Below are 16,745 nucleotides of genomic sequence, written 5' to 3'. Positions count from 1 at the left end.
CCTCCAGATATTTTATTTTAATTAACCTGTTCTGATCTGACACACCTGTGGAACAGGTGGAGCCCAAACACAGGCCTCCTTGCTCGGAGTTAGGGACACTACTATTATCCCACGTGTGCCTCCCTCAGAGACTCTGAGGTCTCACTCCACTCCGAGACCAATGCACAGTTTCTGAGAATGGGATATCATCTGGGTGTTTTTTGAATATCATGTTCCCCAATAACCAGCAGGAGAGCAGGAAGAGGAATGGATTTCTCTTTAATAAATAAATACTGTGAATGCTGGAGAAACTCAGCATGTCTGACAGTAAGTGTGGAGAGAGAAACAGAGTGAATGATTCCAAGCCAGTGAGTCTTCTTCAGAATCCTTTATTGCAGAAATGTACAATTTGCTGATGGCCAAACTTTCTGAGGACAGCCTCCTGGGTGGACCTGGGTCCCTGACTGCCACCTCAGCTCGATCTGGCTACATTGCCCTCCTGCTTTTTGACCTCAATAATTCTGCACCTCTTCAGCATTCCAGCACCCCGAGATGTCAAAAGTTCATGATGTCAGCAATAAATTCCTGTGACTAGCACCAGGACAAAGAAGATTTCAAACAAGAGATGGAAGAGATGTATCCTCCACTAACACTGATGCGGAAAATGATACGAGTTAACCATTAGTGCAGAATATATTAAAATGTTTGTCTTTCTGTACACTGAAAAATTCCAGCAAGCTGCCTGCAATAATTGAAGGGGAACCTGATTCTATTTGTCATTGTTTTGTTAAACAAAGTCTCCATGGATTTGGAGTTAAATGCAAATGATACAAAGGTATTTCAGCTTTACGCAGACCTGATGGTTACAGTTTACCATATAATTAACTGAATTTTCTTCCAAGTATTGGCTACAAAATATTGTCAAAAAATTATGGTTTTAAAAATGTATAAGTGGATTCCACCCTCCTGAGTAAGAAATCATTGAAAACAGATTGGATATTGAAAGTAAATTCTCTTTAAAGATGCTTTGAAGATCTCAAACTAATCTCTCTTTTATTCAATGACCCATAAATGTATCTTGGCGTTCTTCCACGTAACACCAGGGGGCTTGGATCTGGAAGAGAATAGGGAGGATCAGTGTACGGCACGTGTAGTGATTTCTGTGGAGCATAACTTCATCCTTTACTGAGCTCCAGTCTTCAGCACAGCCGTCTGCAAACACTGAGCCCTGATGTCTGCAACCACAGAAAAAGACCTCTTGCTTCTAATTAAAGAAGGTGAAAGGTGAATTCAAGCTCACTGCTTGGCAAGGCTCAGTCCTGGAAAGTGGAAAGATTTGGGAAAGCATCAGGGAGGAGTTGCTAAATTTGCAGAGGAGCCAGAAAACAGAGGATTAAAATTAAAGGGACTGGTCATTACTGGCAGAACGGCAGTGTTATTCAAGCTGCTTAAGGGAAAAGGGTGTGTGAGTGTGAGAGAGAGAGAGAGAATAAAACTGGACTTCAGTTTTCCAACGAAGAGCTGAGAGTCAGAATCTCCAGCAGCATGTCTCTGGCTGGCATCTCAGTTGCCAGTCTGTTGCTTCTACATGTCCTTACCTTACAGCATTTCCGCTGCTCAGAGAATCCAAGGCATCCAAGACTGCGTCTCTCACATAAAGGTAAGAACATCTGTACCGTCAGAATCAGCAACTGGCTGAATTTTTTTTGTGGACAAGATGAACTAATACTGTGACATTCTGATACTGACAAGTAAATTTTATTTTGCCTTTACAAACAGTCGTTGCTATCAGATCATTACACAACACATCTGTTAAAAAGTCAACTTTGGAATTTGTCAAGATTGTTCAAGTAAAAGTTATGGAATTAACATTCACCGCTGAAAGATATGATTTCATTTTATGAGTAGAAGGGAGTTTGAATGTTTGCTTTAAGCGGGCATTTGGATTGGAAGAACAGGTATTGTAAGGAGTTAAGAGGATCAACTTTTTTGTGAATCTGCACAATTCATGTTCAAAACAAAAAATATACATTAAACAGCTGGGACAAATTCAATGCATTAATGTAGTATCCTCTTTGAATTGGTATCCTCAAGTTTTTTTTAAGGGTGGCACGATGGCTCAGTGGTTAGCGCTACAGCCTCACCATGCCAGGGACTCGGGTTTGATTCCAGCCTCGGGTGACTGTCTGGGGGACTTTGCACATGTTCCCCATGTCTGTATGGGTTTCCTCTGGGTATTCCAGTTTCCTCCCACATTCCAAAGATGTGCAGGTCAGGTGGATTAGCCATGGGAATTGCAGGGTTACAGGGTGGAGTGGATCTGGGTGGGATGCTCTTTGGAGGGTTGGTGTCCACTTGATGGCCTGAATGGCTTACTTCCACATTGTAGGAATTCTATGATTTACTGATGAATGGACTCACTCCAGGGGAATGCTTTTCAATTGTTTGGAGAATTCCTTCTGTTAGTATATATTTATATTAATAAGTGTCTTTACAAAATAATCCTCCAGATTTATACAAACAAACCATGATTGAATGCTGAAATATAGAGTGGAGCTTCACTTGATAAATATTAAAATGTAGATCTAGAGAAATAATAATATAATTGTAACTTTGCGATTTTAAAATACTTTGGTAATTAGAACATTGTCAGAGTACCCAGGAAGTGGGTTTCTGATTTAAATTTTTGATTTTATTCCTAAATAAACAGCTTTATTTTAATAAGCAGCTGGTTCTGGGTCTATTAGGTTCATTGGCCAGGGCATACTGATACATGAAGAAGCCTCCTCCTGGGTAATATTCAGTCTCCTTCTCAGGAAGAGTGTGTGCAATGGTAAAGATTTCCTCACTGTCTGGTGGCAGGAGGTGACTGGGGACTTAGGACTGAAGCTGTAATTTTAGGTGTGATTGCAACTGTCAGTAATTTGAGAATTTATCAGTCCTGACACATTCACAATCTCTCACCGTTATCTGCAGACAGTCACATTATCATTTGGATGAAAATCTGGAGAAACAACCTGGGCCAGGAGGCAGGAGAAGCTATCATGAGGGTGGGCCTTCCTCTCTATACCATTGGAATACTCCCCAGCCCAAGCAGACCTCCTGAGACAACTCCATGAATTTAGACCAGAATGATATCAGGCTGCCAGTTTAACAGTAAAGTAGGACAATGATTAGATGAGGGGTTTCCAGAGGAACGACAGCCCAGATGATATTAGTAAGTATTCCTGTTCCTTCAGGACACACTGCTGATTTTTTTTAACTTCCATTTACTTCCTCCCTCCTCACTATCCAAAGACCCCAGACACAACTTCCAGGTACAGCAGCGACTTATCTGCACTTCATTCAATCTTGTCTACTGTATTTGCTGTTCACAATGTGGTCTCTTCAACAATGGTGAACAAAACACAAACTGGATGACAGCTTCGCAGGACACCTATGCTCTGCCTGCAAAAATGACCCTGCTACTTTAGTACCCCACCCTGTTCCCTAGCCACCATCTCTGTCTCAGGCTTGTTGCAGTGGTCTAGCGAAACTCAATGCAAGCTGGAAGAACAACAGCTCACTTTCCATTTGGAAAACCTACAGCCTTCAAGACTCGTAATTTTAGGATCTGAGTACCTCTCCCATGTCCTTATCCTCTACCTCATACACCAGGCCTTATCATTTCATTGGCTGCTACCACAACCCCCCCATTGTCATTTACTAACGGCCCTCATTAGCAGCAATTCACTTCCCAAGGTGAACCTTTACCTATTTCTTTGTCTGTCCAACTGTTGTTTTCTCTCTCTCTTTGGGCTCCATCTCCACTTATTGTTTCCTCCTTCCATCACCCCACCATTAGCATATGGACCAACCTTTTCCCAGTTACCAGGGTGACACAGTGGCTCAGTGCTTAGCACTACTGCCTCACAGCACCAGGGACCTGGTTCGACACCAGCCTCGGGTGACTGTGTGGAGTTTGCACATTCTCCCCAAGTTTGCGTGGGTTTCCCCCAGGTGCTCCAGTTTCCTCCCACAGTCCAAAAATGTGTGGTTTGGCCATGGAGAATGCAGGGTTATAGGGTAGAGGGATGATTCTAAATGTGATTCTCTTTGGAGGGATGGTGGGAACTTGTTGGGCTGAATGGCCTCTTCCCACACTGTGGGGATTCTATGATCTACCATCAGTTTTGAGGAAGGGTCACTAGACCTGAAAGATTAACTCTTCTTTCTCTCCACAGATGCTATCAGACTTACTGAGTTTCTCCAGCTATTTCTGTTTGTGTGTTTCTGATTTCCAGTATCTGCAATTCTTGCTTCTATCTTTAAGGGCTACTTGTTGCTTACCCAACTCTGTATCAAGGAGGGTTGTTTGCAGTGGGCATTTTGCCCAGTTCAATGTAGAAATGCCTTCGGGTTCCTATGCATACAACAGGACCTGAAATTAAACATATTCACATAATAAGCCAACCCCACCTGCTGCTGATATCCCAGTGGTTTAGAGATTGCTACTGCACAGAAAACCAAGGAGTCAACTTCTAGCCTAACACAGATGGTTGAGATTTCGACTCATGTGTAAATATGTGGAGGTTCATTGTATTAACTATTTTTAATTGGCTCCATCTTTAACAGAAGTCAATTAAGTTTTCAAAGACACAAAATTAACTTGTTCCTTGCAAGTACATATTCAGCCTGTTACTGATTGACCAGAGTTCCTGCAGCACAATCACAGGATCCAGAATTATCCAAAAATCAATTCACCTGTCATGAAAACAGAGAATGTTGGTAATACACCACAGGGCTTGGGCATTCAGCCATTCTCTCTGGCTGACAATGCTGAGCTCTATCCCATTCTGTACATTTCAGATACAGGCTGGGTGCCCATGCCCCACACAGTGCTTTCTGTCTGGTTTTGTATTTCCATTTTTCTCTCCTTTAGAAATCTCCTTTTGATCATTTAATTAGCATTTAGTATCATGGTTTCTGCCTTGTGAGTTTTGTTTAAGTAAATCTGAAAACTATTGCAATCTTTAATTAATTCTGTCTCAATTGCATATTGCAGGAATAGGAATGAGTATTTTTCAATGAGAAAACTGTAATGTATGAAATAATACAAAATAAACAAAATGCAAGTTATAGTTTTTTTTATTACAATGGTATTCAAAGAGTTAAACTTACAATACAATGTCACCATCATTTCTTTGCTCCTGTCAGGTTTATTTAGGAAGTGCACGTGCTGCATTGTTTGACTTTGCAGGAATCAATGAATTTTTAAAATCTCTTTTTCATAACATAAAGTTTCTCAAAACCTCAATCTATTGTCTAATATACTAAACTTCAAACTCCACAGACAGATCATCAACAAAACTGTTACTTCCACCTGTCTCATCCCCAACTGTGGTAATACTTCCAGTCATTGATATTTTACATGCAGCCATCCCTGACAGAATAACCACAAAACTGGACTTGGAGTTGGACACAGGAGCTCAAGGGCTTGTGTGATGCAGTGATAATGTCCTTACCTCTGAGCCAGAATGCCTGGTTTCACCCTGCTCCAGAGATGGGCAGATATCTACACAGGATCTCACCTCAACACAACGAAAGCTCAGGGACAGACAGAGTTAGGATTAGGAATATTTATTTAAAGTTAAAGTTAAAGGCTCTCTTGTGGCTCTATCCATAATACCTAACCCTATCTCACACATTATTCACCAATGGTACTATTCATGACTAATGATCATAAAACTCATATCCTTTATCTCCACCACTTCCTCCAGCTGAGTATCACACCCGACACACACATCCCCTTACCTCTGCTGGTTCAAACCCTAAACCCCATAAAACACACACAGGTGAAGGCAGATACAGAAACTCCATAGGTGTTATGGGTGGAATGATGACTGGGGCACCCTGTCTACAGGGCTCACTGAGATGATCCTTTCGCCATGTCATGACCTGCTGTTTGCTGATCTCTGTCTCCTCTCGGTGCTTCCACTTTCTTGTAGGAAACGCAGACCATCTGGTTCACATCTGACAAAGTCTCTGACTTTATTGTTTAAAACACCTTACCTTACTACACCAAGGGAGGGAAGTAAACTGGGGTTCTTCAGGTTTGAGGCGTCTTACTGCAGAGGGAAGAGTGGTTCTTCCTTTCCAGAGGCAGGGAGCTCCACGGGTTTCTGGTCAAACATTCACACCCACAAGCTGTTCAGTTCCTGACAGCTAATCACAACACTGTCGGCAGACGGATGACCTTTGCCATTAATAGCTGGTCAGTGGGATGTTGACCAATCAGTTATTTGTTGCCAGCTGAATCTCTTTCAGGACACACCCTCTGATTGTAGCTCATATGCAACAAATGTCCCCTACTCCATCTCTCCCCAACACACACCCACCCAACACTAGCACTACCGTAACACACAACTGTGTAAACAACTCTTACTAAGAGTTTCAGTGACCTGCCTTTAAAAAGCACAGGAAATCTTTCCAAAGTCTTTGGTTTTGCAATTTCATTCCACAATCAAAAATACTGACAAACATATAAATGAGAATAACGAGAATGTCAATAGATTCATAATAAGGAGCCGTGGTGAGGAAGGATCAAGAGGCTGGAGGGAAGCAGTTTGTTAATTTTGTTTTGCTATATCTTATTTCAGACCAGACAGGCACTGGGGAAGGTCAGTTTCACAGTAAGGTTTACATGTGTTTTCTAATTGCAATTTAGAGATTTCACTGAAGCAGTGCTCTTTACTGATACACCCAGACTTAGAATTAATTAGAAAATTGATGTTAATATTATTTCAAGGCTTACTATATCACCTTTGGTCAGAACACCTTTTGACTCAAGTAATTCATCTCACAATCACTGCTGAGTATTTGTAACAAAAAAACTGTACAGGTGGTTCTGGGATAATGCGTGTTTTGACAGCACAATCTGGCTACAACTTCGTCAAAGAATTAGGGAACGAATTCTTGGAGAATGTTTACTTCTGTTGGCAATAGCGGGATTCCAGCAGGGATCGGTTTGTGTACTTTGATTTGCACATTTACTGATGTCCGTGACAAAACCTCCATACTGTCCCACGCATGCACCAATGTCAGCTGCCAACAGGGCAGCTTTCTCTAAGAGATACTGTACAGAGAGCAGCTATCTTACATTTTTAAAAATGTACTGCATTCAATTGACTTTTGTTTTGTTAATAAATATGATTTCAACCTTCACACAGACTGTGCTATACTTTACATTAGGCCTTTGGGTTAGTTTTGAGCGATTGTAAATGATTTTGTTTGTTGCTCTGCCTCTAACCCCACTTTTCCCATAAGCCCCATTATTTATATTAAGTAATTTTCCATTAAGTGCGGTTTTGCAGCAATGTAACTACAGTGTTATGGGAGAACTACCTGTAATTTATAAAATCCACAAACCAGCAGAATTCTGACAGCAGCTCAGAATGAATTGCTGATGGGGGAGTCCATTACAAGGGGTCATAGTTTAAGAATATGGGATAAACCTTTCAGGATGGAGAGGAGGAGAAGTTTCTTCACCCAGAGAGTGGGGAGCCTGCAGAATTCACTACCACAGGAAGCAGTTGAGACCCAAATATTACGTGTTTTCAAGAAGCAGCACAGCAACAGACCCTTCGGCCCACCATGTCTATACTGACCATGATGCCAATCTGAACTAATCCCATCTTCCTATATATGGTCCATATCCTTCAATCCTCTGCCTGTTTATGTGTCTGTCTGAATATGTCTTAAACTTTGCTATCATATCTGCTTCTGCTACCTCCCCTGGTTCTACATTCCAGACACCTATCCCCTTCTGCGTTAAAAAAACCTGCCTCGCACATCGCCTTTAAACTGCTGCAATAAGATAAAAAATATATTGATGGGATTGCTAGGAATTAAATCATTTTCAGAAAATTAGATATTTTTAAAAAACGCCAAACACTGAGGGAACAGAAATTTCATTCCAATTTCCCTCCAGATACGAGGTTCTCAGTTCTTGCTCCAGCCACCAGATGGAGTTCTCTACAGCAACAGATTAGACATTGACAACAATTTCCCACAGACTCCGGAATCACATCCAGTTCCTCCAAGAGGCCCTCACACTCTGGAAGTCTGGAGAGGGTGAAAAACTGGTTTACCAAGACATTGCCAGGATTGAGCGTATTATCTATGAGAAGAAGTTGGATAAACTTGGATTGTTTTCACTAGAATGTTGGAGCCTGAGGGACAACATGATCCAAGTACATAAAATTATGAGGCATGGATAGAGTGAATAACCAGAGTCTTTTTTCCAGGATGGAAATGTTAAATAGGGGCCGTAAGTTTGAGGTGAGAGGAAGGAAGTTTAAAGGCGATGTGCGAGGCAGGTTTTTTTAACGCAGAAGGGGATAGGTGTCTGGAATGTAGAACCAGGGGGGGTAGCAGAAGCAGATATGATAGCAAAGTTTAAGACATATTCAGACAGATACATAAACAGGCAGAGGATTGAAGGATCTGGACCATATATAGGAAGATGGGATTAGTTCAGATTGGCATCATGGTCAGTATAGATATGATGGGCCGAAGGGTCTGTTGCTGTGCTGCTTCTTGAAAACACGTAATATTTGGGTTTCAACTGCTTCCTGTGATAGTGAATTCTGCAGGCTCCCCACTCTCTGGGTGAAGAAACTTCTCCTCCTCTCCATCCTGAAAGGTTTACCCCATATTCTTAAACTATGACCCCTTGTAATGGACTCCCCCATCAGCAGAAACATTCTTCCTGTGTTTAACGGTGTGTTCCTGTGAGAAGTTTATCGGGTTCAATGCGATCCTTCGTCATTCTTTTAAACTCTCGTAAACACAATCCTAACCAATTAAATCTCTCCCCAGTCAGTCCTGCCATCCCAAGAATCAGCTTGATATATTTTTGCTGCACTCCCCTACAGCAAAAGGTAGAAGACAGAGGGTGGTGGTGGAGGATTGTTTTTCAGACTGGAGGCCTGTGACCAGTAGAGTGCCACAAGGAACTGTTTTCCCTGGAGCATTGGAGGCTGGGGGGTAACCTGATAGAGGTTTATAAAATCATGAGGGGCATGGATAGGCTAAATGGACAAAGTCTCTTCCCTGGGGTAGAGTCCAGAATTAGAGGACATAGGTTTAGGGTGAGAGGGGAAAATATAAATTCAGACTTAAGGAGCAACTTTTTCACTCAGAGGATGGTGTGTGTATGGAATGAGTTGCCAGAGGAAGTGGTGGAGGCTAGTACAATTGCAACATTTAAAAGTCACCTGGATGGGTACATGAATTTGGAGGGATATGGGCAAGGTACTGGCAGATGGGACTAGATTGGGTTGGGATATCTGATAGGCATGGACAAGTTGGACCAAAGGGTCTGTTTCTGTTCTGTACATCTCTATGACTCTAAGAGGGATGATCTCACATATACCCACATTAAATTGTATCTGCTATGCATTTGACCACTCAGCCTGTCCAAATCACACAACATCATCTCTGCATCCTCCTCACAGCTCACCCTCCCACCTAGCTTTGTGTCCCCTGCAAATTTTGAGAGATTATGTTAAGTTCCCTCAACTAAATTATTAGCATACATTGTGAATAGCTGTGGTCCTAGTACTGATCCCTATGGTACCCAAAGAGGTTAGGTGAAGGCAATGGCCTGGTGGGATTATCACCAGACTATTAATCCAGAGACCAAGGTAATGTTCTGGGGTCCCAGGTTCAAATCCTGCCATGGCAAATGATGGAATTTGAATTCAATAAAAATCCTGGATTAAGAATCTAATGATAACCATGAATCCATCGCCAATTGCCAGGGAAAACCCATCTGATTTACTGATATCCTTTCAGGAAGAAAACTGCCATCCTCACCCGGTCTGGCCTACATGTGAGGCCAGACACACAGCAATGTGGTTGACTCTTAACTATGCTCTAGGCAATAAATGCTGGTCCAGCCAGCGATACCCTGATCCTGTGAATATATAAATAACATCACTGTGTGCCATTCAGAAAAAGGACCATTTATTCCTGCTAACCAATTTTCTGCCAAACTCAATGCACAACCCTCCACTCACATGTATTTTACTTTTACACACCAACCTCTTATGTGGGACTTTGACCTTTTGAAAGTCCAATTAAACCATATCCACTGGCTTCCCTCATCAACTCTATTAGTTACATTCTTCAAGAATTCTGGTAGATTTGTCAAGCATGATTTCTATTTTGGAATCTGCCACTGATTTCTATGTGCTCTGCAATAAAATCCTTGATAATGGAACGGGGTTTATTTGGAAGCACTAGCTTTCGGAGCACTGCTTCTTCATCAGGTGGTTGTGGAGAATAAGATCGTAAGACATAGAATTTATAGCAAAAGGTTACAATGTGATTCCACTGAAATTATATATTGAACAAGACCTGGACTGTTTGTTAAGTCTTTCATCTTTTAGAATGATCATGTTGGTTCCAGTTCTTTCGTATGTAATTCCCAGAACATTTTTTTAAAATTACGCTCTCAAGTGAACTTTAACAATAAGTGCCATGTCAGCCCAGATAATGCATTGCAGGTGTGAGGTGCCCTGTGTGAGGCTGTCTGTGCCTCAATGTTCAGACTGATTTGATTTCTATAAAAGACATTTACAGAATCTTACATGGATTCATACAGTTTTTGAGCAAAATAAAATGTAATTCTACACATACAAATTCACTCCACAAATTATATATGTGAGTGCATGTGGGTGTGGGTGTGGGAGGTGGGGGGTGGGGTTTAAGTGTCTGTGAGAGAGTGCATGTATGAGTGAGAGTGTAAAGGGGTATAAGTCTGTGAGAGAGTGTTGCTGCGTTGCCTGTCCTTTGCGTTGTTGCCTGTCCCAAAGTCCGCCTTGGAGGATGGTCACCTGATGGTCCTCAGTCAAAAGTCCTGGACCACTGAAGTGTTCTCTGATTGGGGCGGAACAATTCTGTTGTGCGGTGAAAAATTCATCCATTGCTGTAGTCTCTGCTTGGTCTCACCAATGTACCATGCCTAAAGGCATCCTTGCCTGCAGCGTATGAGATAGACAATGTTGGCTGAGTCACATGGGTACCTGCTGTGTACTTGGTGGGTGGTGTCCCCACGTGTAATGATGGTATCCGTGTCGACAGTCTGACTTGCAGTGTCTGTCGTGACCAGGTTGTATGATGTGATTCCGAAAGCCGGGCAGTTTGCGACAAACAATGATCTGTTTGAGGTTTGATGGTAATTTAAAGGCAAAAAGTGGAGGTGGGGGGAAGGTCTTGGTGAGGTGCTTATCCTCGTTGATAATGTGCTGCAGGCTGTGAAGAACATGGTGTAGATTTTCCTCAATGCATCAACTCTACAGCAGGTGCCATAACCTTGAAATTAACATGGAGTCTACACTCTCAGCCTGCAGTCAGAATATAGCAGTACAGTTATGGGACATTGCCAGACAGGCAAGGCGACAAAACTACACCACGTACGTGCACACCAAGAACAAGAGAAAGTTGGAGAAAGTTGGCATCACCACCAGCAGCAGCGAAACCGTGCCTGGCACCAAAGTGGATAATGTTATCACTAGAATCGGGGATGTAGAGTCAGTGTGGATAGAGCTGAGAAATTCTAAGGGTAAAAACTCCCTCTTGGGAGTTATCTACAGGCCCCCAAACAGTAGTCTGGATGTCGGATGTAAGTTGAATCAGGTGCTGAAATTGGCCTGTCGCAAAGATGTTACTACAGTTGTTATGGGGGATTTCAACATGCAGGTAGACTGGGAGAATCAGGATGGTATTGGACCTCAAGAAAGAGACTTTGTGGAGTGCCTCAGAGATGGATTCTTAGAACAACTGGTGCTGGAGCCGACCAGGGAGAAGGCAATTCTGGGTCTGATATTGTGCAACGAACCAGAATTGTTTAGGGATCTCAAAGTGAAGGAGCCATTGGGAAGTAGTGACCATAATACAATAAGCTTCAATCTGCAATTTGAGAGGGAGAGGGTACAATCGGTAGTGACAATATTTCTGTTGAATAAAGGGAACTATGGAGCTATGAGGGAGGAGCTGGCCAAAGTTCAATCGTGCAATACCCTAGCAGGGATGGCAGTGGAGGAACAATGGCAGATATTTCTGTGTATAATACAGAAGTTGCAGGATCAGTTCATTCCAAAAAGGAAGAAAGATCCTAGGAGGAGGCATGGGTGGCCGTGGCTGACGAGGGAAGTTAAGAATCATATAAAGTTAAAAGAGAAAGCAAAGATAAGTGGGAAAACGGAGGACTGGGAAGCTTTTAAAGAACAACAGAGGATTACTAAGAAGGAAATACGCAGAGAAAAAATGAGGTACAAAGGTAAACTGGCCGAAAATATAAAGGAGGATAGTAAAAGTTTTTTTAGGTATGTGAAAGGCAAAAAAATGGTTAAGACTAAAATTGGGCCCTTGAAGACAGAAACAGGAGAATATATTACGGGGAACAAAGAAATGGCAGAAGAATTGAATTGGTACTTCAGATCTGTGTTCACTGGGGAAGACACAAGCAATCTCCCTGAGGTAACAGTGGCTGAAGGACCTGAACTTAAGGGAATTTATATTTGCCAGGAATTGGTGTTGGAGAGACTGTTAGGTCTGAAGGTTGATAAGTGCCCGGGGCCTGATGGTCTACATCCCAGGGTACTGATGGAGGTGGTTCGAGAAATCGTGGATGCGTTGGTGATTATTTTCCAGAGTTCGATAGATTCGAGATCATTTTCTGCGGATTGGATGGTGGCTAATGTTGTACCACTTTTTAAGAAAGGTGGGAGAGAGGAAGCAGGAAATTATAGACCAGTTAGTCTGACCTCAGGGGTGGGAACAATGCTGGAGTCTATTATAAAGGATGAAATTACGACACATCTGGATAGTAGTAACAGGATAGGTCAGAGTCAGCATGGATTTATGAAGGGGAAATCATGCTTGACTAATCTTCTGGAATTTTTTGAAGATGTAACTCTGAAGGTGGACGAGGGAGATCCAGTGGATGTAGTGTACCTGGACTTTCAGAAAGCTTTTGATAAAGTCCCACATAGGAGGTTAGTGAGCAAAGTTAGGGCACATGGTACTGGGGGCAAAGTACTAACTTGGATTGAAAGTTGGCTGGCTGACAGGAAACAAAGAGTAGTGATAAACAGCTCCATTTTGGAATGACAGGCAGTGACCAGTGGGGTACCGCAGAGATCAGTGCTGGGGCCGCAGCTTTTTACAATATATGTTAATGATATAGAAGATGGTATTAGTAATAACATTAGCAAATTTGCTGATGATACTAAGCTGGGTGGGAGTGTAAAATGTGATGAGGATGTTAGGAGATTACAGGGTGACCTGGACAAATTAGGTGAGAGGTCAGATGCATGGCAGATGCAGTTTAATGTGGATAAATGTATGGTTATCCACTTTGGTGGCAAGAACAGGAAGGCAGATTACTACCTCAATGGAATCAGTTTAGGTAAAGGGGCAGTACAGAGAGATCTGGGTGTTCTTGGACAACAGTCAATGAAGGCAAGCATGCAGGTACAGCAGGTAGTGAAGGCGGCTAATAGCATGCTGGCCTTCATAACAAGAGGGATTGAGTGTAGAAGCAAAAAAGGTTCTTCTGCAGCTGTACAGGGCCCTGATGAGACCACACCTGGAGTACTGTGTGCAGTTCTGGTCTCCAAATTTGAGGAAAGACATTCTGGCTATTGAGGGAGTGCAGCATAGGTTCACGAGGTCAATTCCTGAAATGGCGGGATTACACTTAAAGACTGGAGTGACTGGGCTTGTATACCCTTGAGTTTCGAAGATTGAGAGGGGATCTGATTGAGACGTATAAGATTATTAAAGGATTGGACACTCTGGCAGCAGGAAACATGTTTCTGTTGATGGGTGGGTGCCGAACCAGAGGACACAGCTTAAAAATACGGGGTAGACCATTTAGGACAGAGATGAGGAGAAACTTCTTCACCCAGAGAGTGGTGGCTGTGTGGAATGCTCTGCCCCAGAGGGCAGTGGAGGCCCAGTCTCTGGATTCATTTAAGAAAGAGTTGGATTGAGCTCTCAAGGATAATGGAATCAAGGGTTATGGAGATAAGGCAGGAACAGGATACTGATTAGGAATGATCAGCCATGATCATAAATGAATGGTGGTGCAGGCTCAAAGGACAGAATGGCCTACTCCTGCACCTATTGTCTATTGTATATTGTCTATCACCGCGGGGATGTCGATCGTCAACTTATCGGACCACACCCTTCAACGGGAAGAGATTGAAGTTCTTAGCGGGAGTCTCAATTTCTGCCCCACCACCAAAATGGACCCCATGGATCTTGCAACAGACATGGAGGAATTAATCAGACGAATGAGACTCCGGGATTTATTTTAAAATGCCAGCAGTAACCCCAATGACCCCAGTAATGAACCTGAACAGTCATCACAGGGATCTGTAGAGGAGCGACCAAAGAAGGTGTCAACATGGACCCCACCGGAGGGCCGCTGCCCTGGGCTTCACATGTATGCTCAAACCGTTAGGAAATATATAAATGCCAGATTCAGCAGCCGTACCCACAAGGTAGAGCAAAACATCACCCGTTCACAACGCAATGCCATCCAGGCTCTCAAAACCAATCATAACATTGTCACCAAACCAGCAGATAAAGGAGGAGCCATCGTCATACAGAATCGCACAGACTACTGCAAGGAAGTGTACCGACAACTGAACAACCAGGAACACTACAGGCAACTACCAGGCTGATCCGACCAAAGAGCACATCCGTGAACGAAACACGTTGATCAGGACTTTGGATCCAGTCCTTCAGAGTTCCTTACGCACAATCATCCCATATACTTCTCGCGTAGGCGACTTCTTCTGTCTTCCAAAGAAACACAAAGCCATCACACCGGGATGTCCCATCATATCAGGCAATGGGACCCTGCGTGAGAACCTCTCTGGGTATGTTGAAGGCATCTTGAAACCCATTGTACAGGGGATCTCCAGCTTCTGTCGCAACACTACAGATTTCTGACAGACACTCAGCACCCATGGACCAGTCAAACTGGGAACATTCCTCGTCACAATGGATGCTTCTTCACTCTACACCAGCATCCCCCACAATGACGGCATCGTGGCAACAGTCTCTGCACTCAACACCAACAACTGCCAATCTCTGACCACTGTCCAAAAACTCATCCTCTTTATCCTCGACCACAACATTTTCATCTTTGACAACCAGTTCTTCATCCAGATGCATTGAACAGCCTTGGGGACCAAAGTTGCATCCCAATACGCCAACATTTTTATGCACAGGTTTGAACAAGATTTCTTTTCTATGCAGGATCTCCAACCAACACTATATACCAGGTACATTGATGACATTTTCTTCCTCTGGGCCCATGGTAAGGAGTCACTGATAAAACCACACAGTGACATCAACAATTTTCATTCCATCATCAAACTCACCACAGACTTCATTCCTGATGAAAGGCTTTTGCCCGAAACATCGATTTTCCTACTCCTCGGATGTTGCCTGACCTGCTGTGCTTTCCCAGTACCACTCTAATCTATTCTCTTGTATCTGTCTTATTCTTCGACACATGCATCTCCATCAAGGATGGGTACCTCAGCAGCACACTCTACCACAAACCCATTTTCAGTTGCACCAAGCCGACAATGTCTCTTCAGTCCAAAAGTTGAAAAATTGGAAAATTCAGAGATCCAATGAAGCAGGATTATTTGGTGTATTTTTTTCCTAATAAAATAGACAAATAAAGTTTATTTAGAAGAAAATTCTCCTTCTCCTTGGATGCTGCCTGACCTGCTGCGCTTTTCCAGCAACACATTTTCAGCTCAAATAAAGTTTATTTGACATAATTTTGTGCTGGTAGTTGATTGTGGGACAAAGTTTAGGTATAGGATTGTTGCTAAAGATGATAGGGACCTTTTTAAGTCAGTTGGTGAAATCAGATCATGTTATCCTGAGACTGAAACAGGGTGACATGACTCATTCACGTTGACATGGCTGGTGCCAGAGACAAGGCCAGTGGAGCATGACAAGGCAAATATATAAAATTTTGTGTGAGCCGGGAGCATACAGCAGTAACAATAAGGAAACCTTTAGGCTTCATCTGGTCTGAGATTCCATGTGTGTTCCCCAAACCTAACCCCCAGCTGCCAGCTGATGGGAACTGATATGAGCTGCTACCTCCCAGAGTGCTGCCACATCCTGAGCTGTGAGCATTAACCTGGGCCCCATCTCACCTGGTGCTGATCCGGACAAACACGTCATGGACTTCGATGTCTTCCTGCCCACGAGTTAAAATTCAGGTCAACTTGTCACTTTGTTTGATGCTCCATGATATTGGAAGCAGAAATCAGATTGAGGATTAATTTGCATCTTTCTGTATCTTAATATGGCAGGAAGAGTGAAACAGTGGAGTGTTGATATTTAAATAACCAATAGTTCAAACACTTTCTTGGAGCTTGTGACTTAATGATCCTGTTCAGACAGGACAGGGAGGGAAGTAAAAGGAGGGGGGTTGGAGTTGCATTGCTGGTCAGGGACGCTATCACGGCTGTGCTAAAGGAGGACACTGTGGTGATCTTGGGTAGTGAGGCATTGTGGGTGGAGCTGAGAAATAAGAAGGGTGCAGTTACATTGATGGGGCTGTATTACAGACCTCCCAACAGTGAGCATGAGGGAGAAAAACAAATATGTAACAAATTATGGATAGATATAGAGGCAACAGGGTAGTGGTGATGGGAGATTTTAATTTTCCCAACATT

The 16,745-nt window shown here is 42.9% G+C and overlaps 1 protein-coding gene across 1 annotated transcript in view; it reads left to right on the top strand.

Moving 5' to 3' along the window:
- Positions 1-1,527: 1,527 nt before the first annotated feature.
- Positions 1,528-16,745, top strand: part of LOC132826828 (semaphorin-3E-like) — a 328,532-nt gene continuing 313,314 nt past the window's right edge. The window contains exon 1 of the mRNA XM_060843075.1: positions 1,528-1,639. The gene's annotated coding sequence lies outside the window, so the exon portion shown is untranslated. The remainder of the gene's footprint in view (positions 1,640-16,745) is intronic.

The sequence above is a fragment of the Hemiscyllium ocellatum genome, chromosome 23 (genome assembly GCF_020745735.1).
Source record: "Hemiscyllium ocellatum isolate sHemOce1 chromosome 23, sHemOce1.pat.X.cur, whole genome shotgun sequence".
Classification (NCBI taxonomy): domain Eukaryota; kingdom Metazoa; phylum Chordata; class Chondrichthyes; order Orectolobiformes; family Hemiscylliidae; genus Hemiscyllium; species Hemiscyllium ocellatum.
This window is presented reverse-complemented; position numbering and strand designations above follow the sequence as displayed.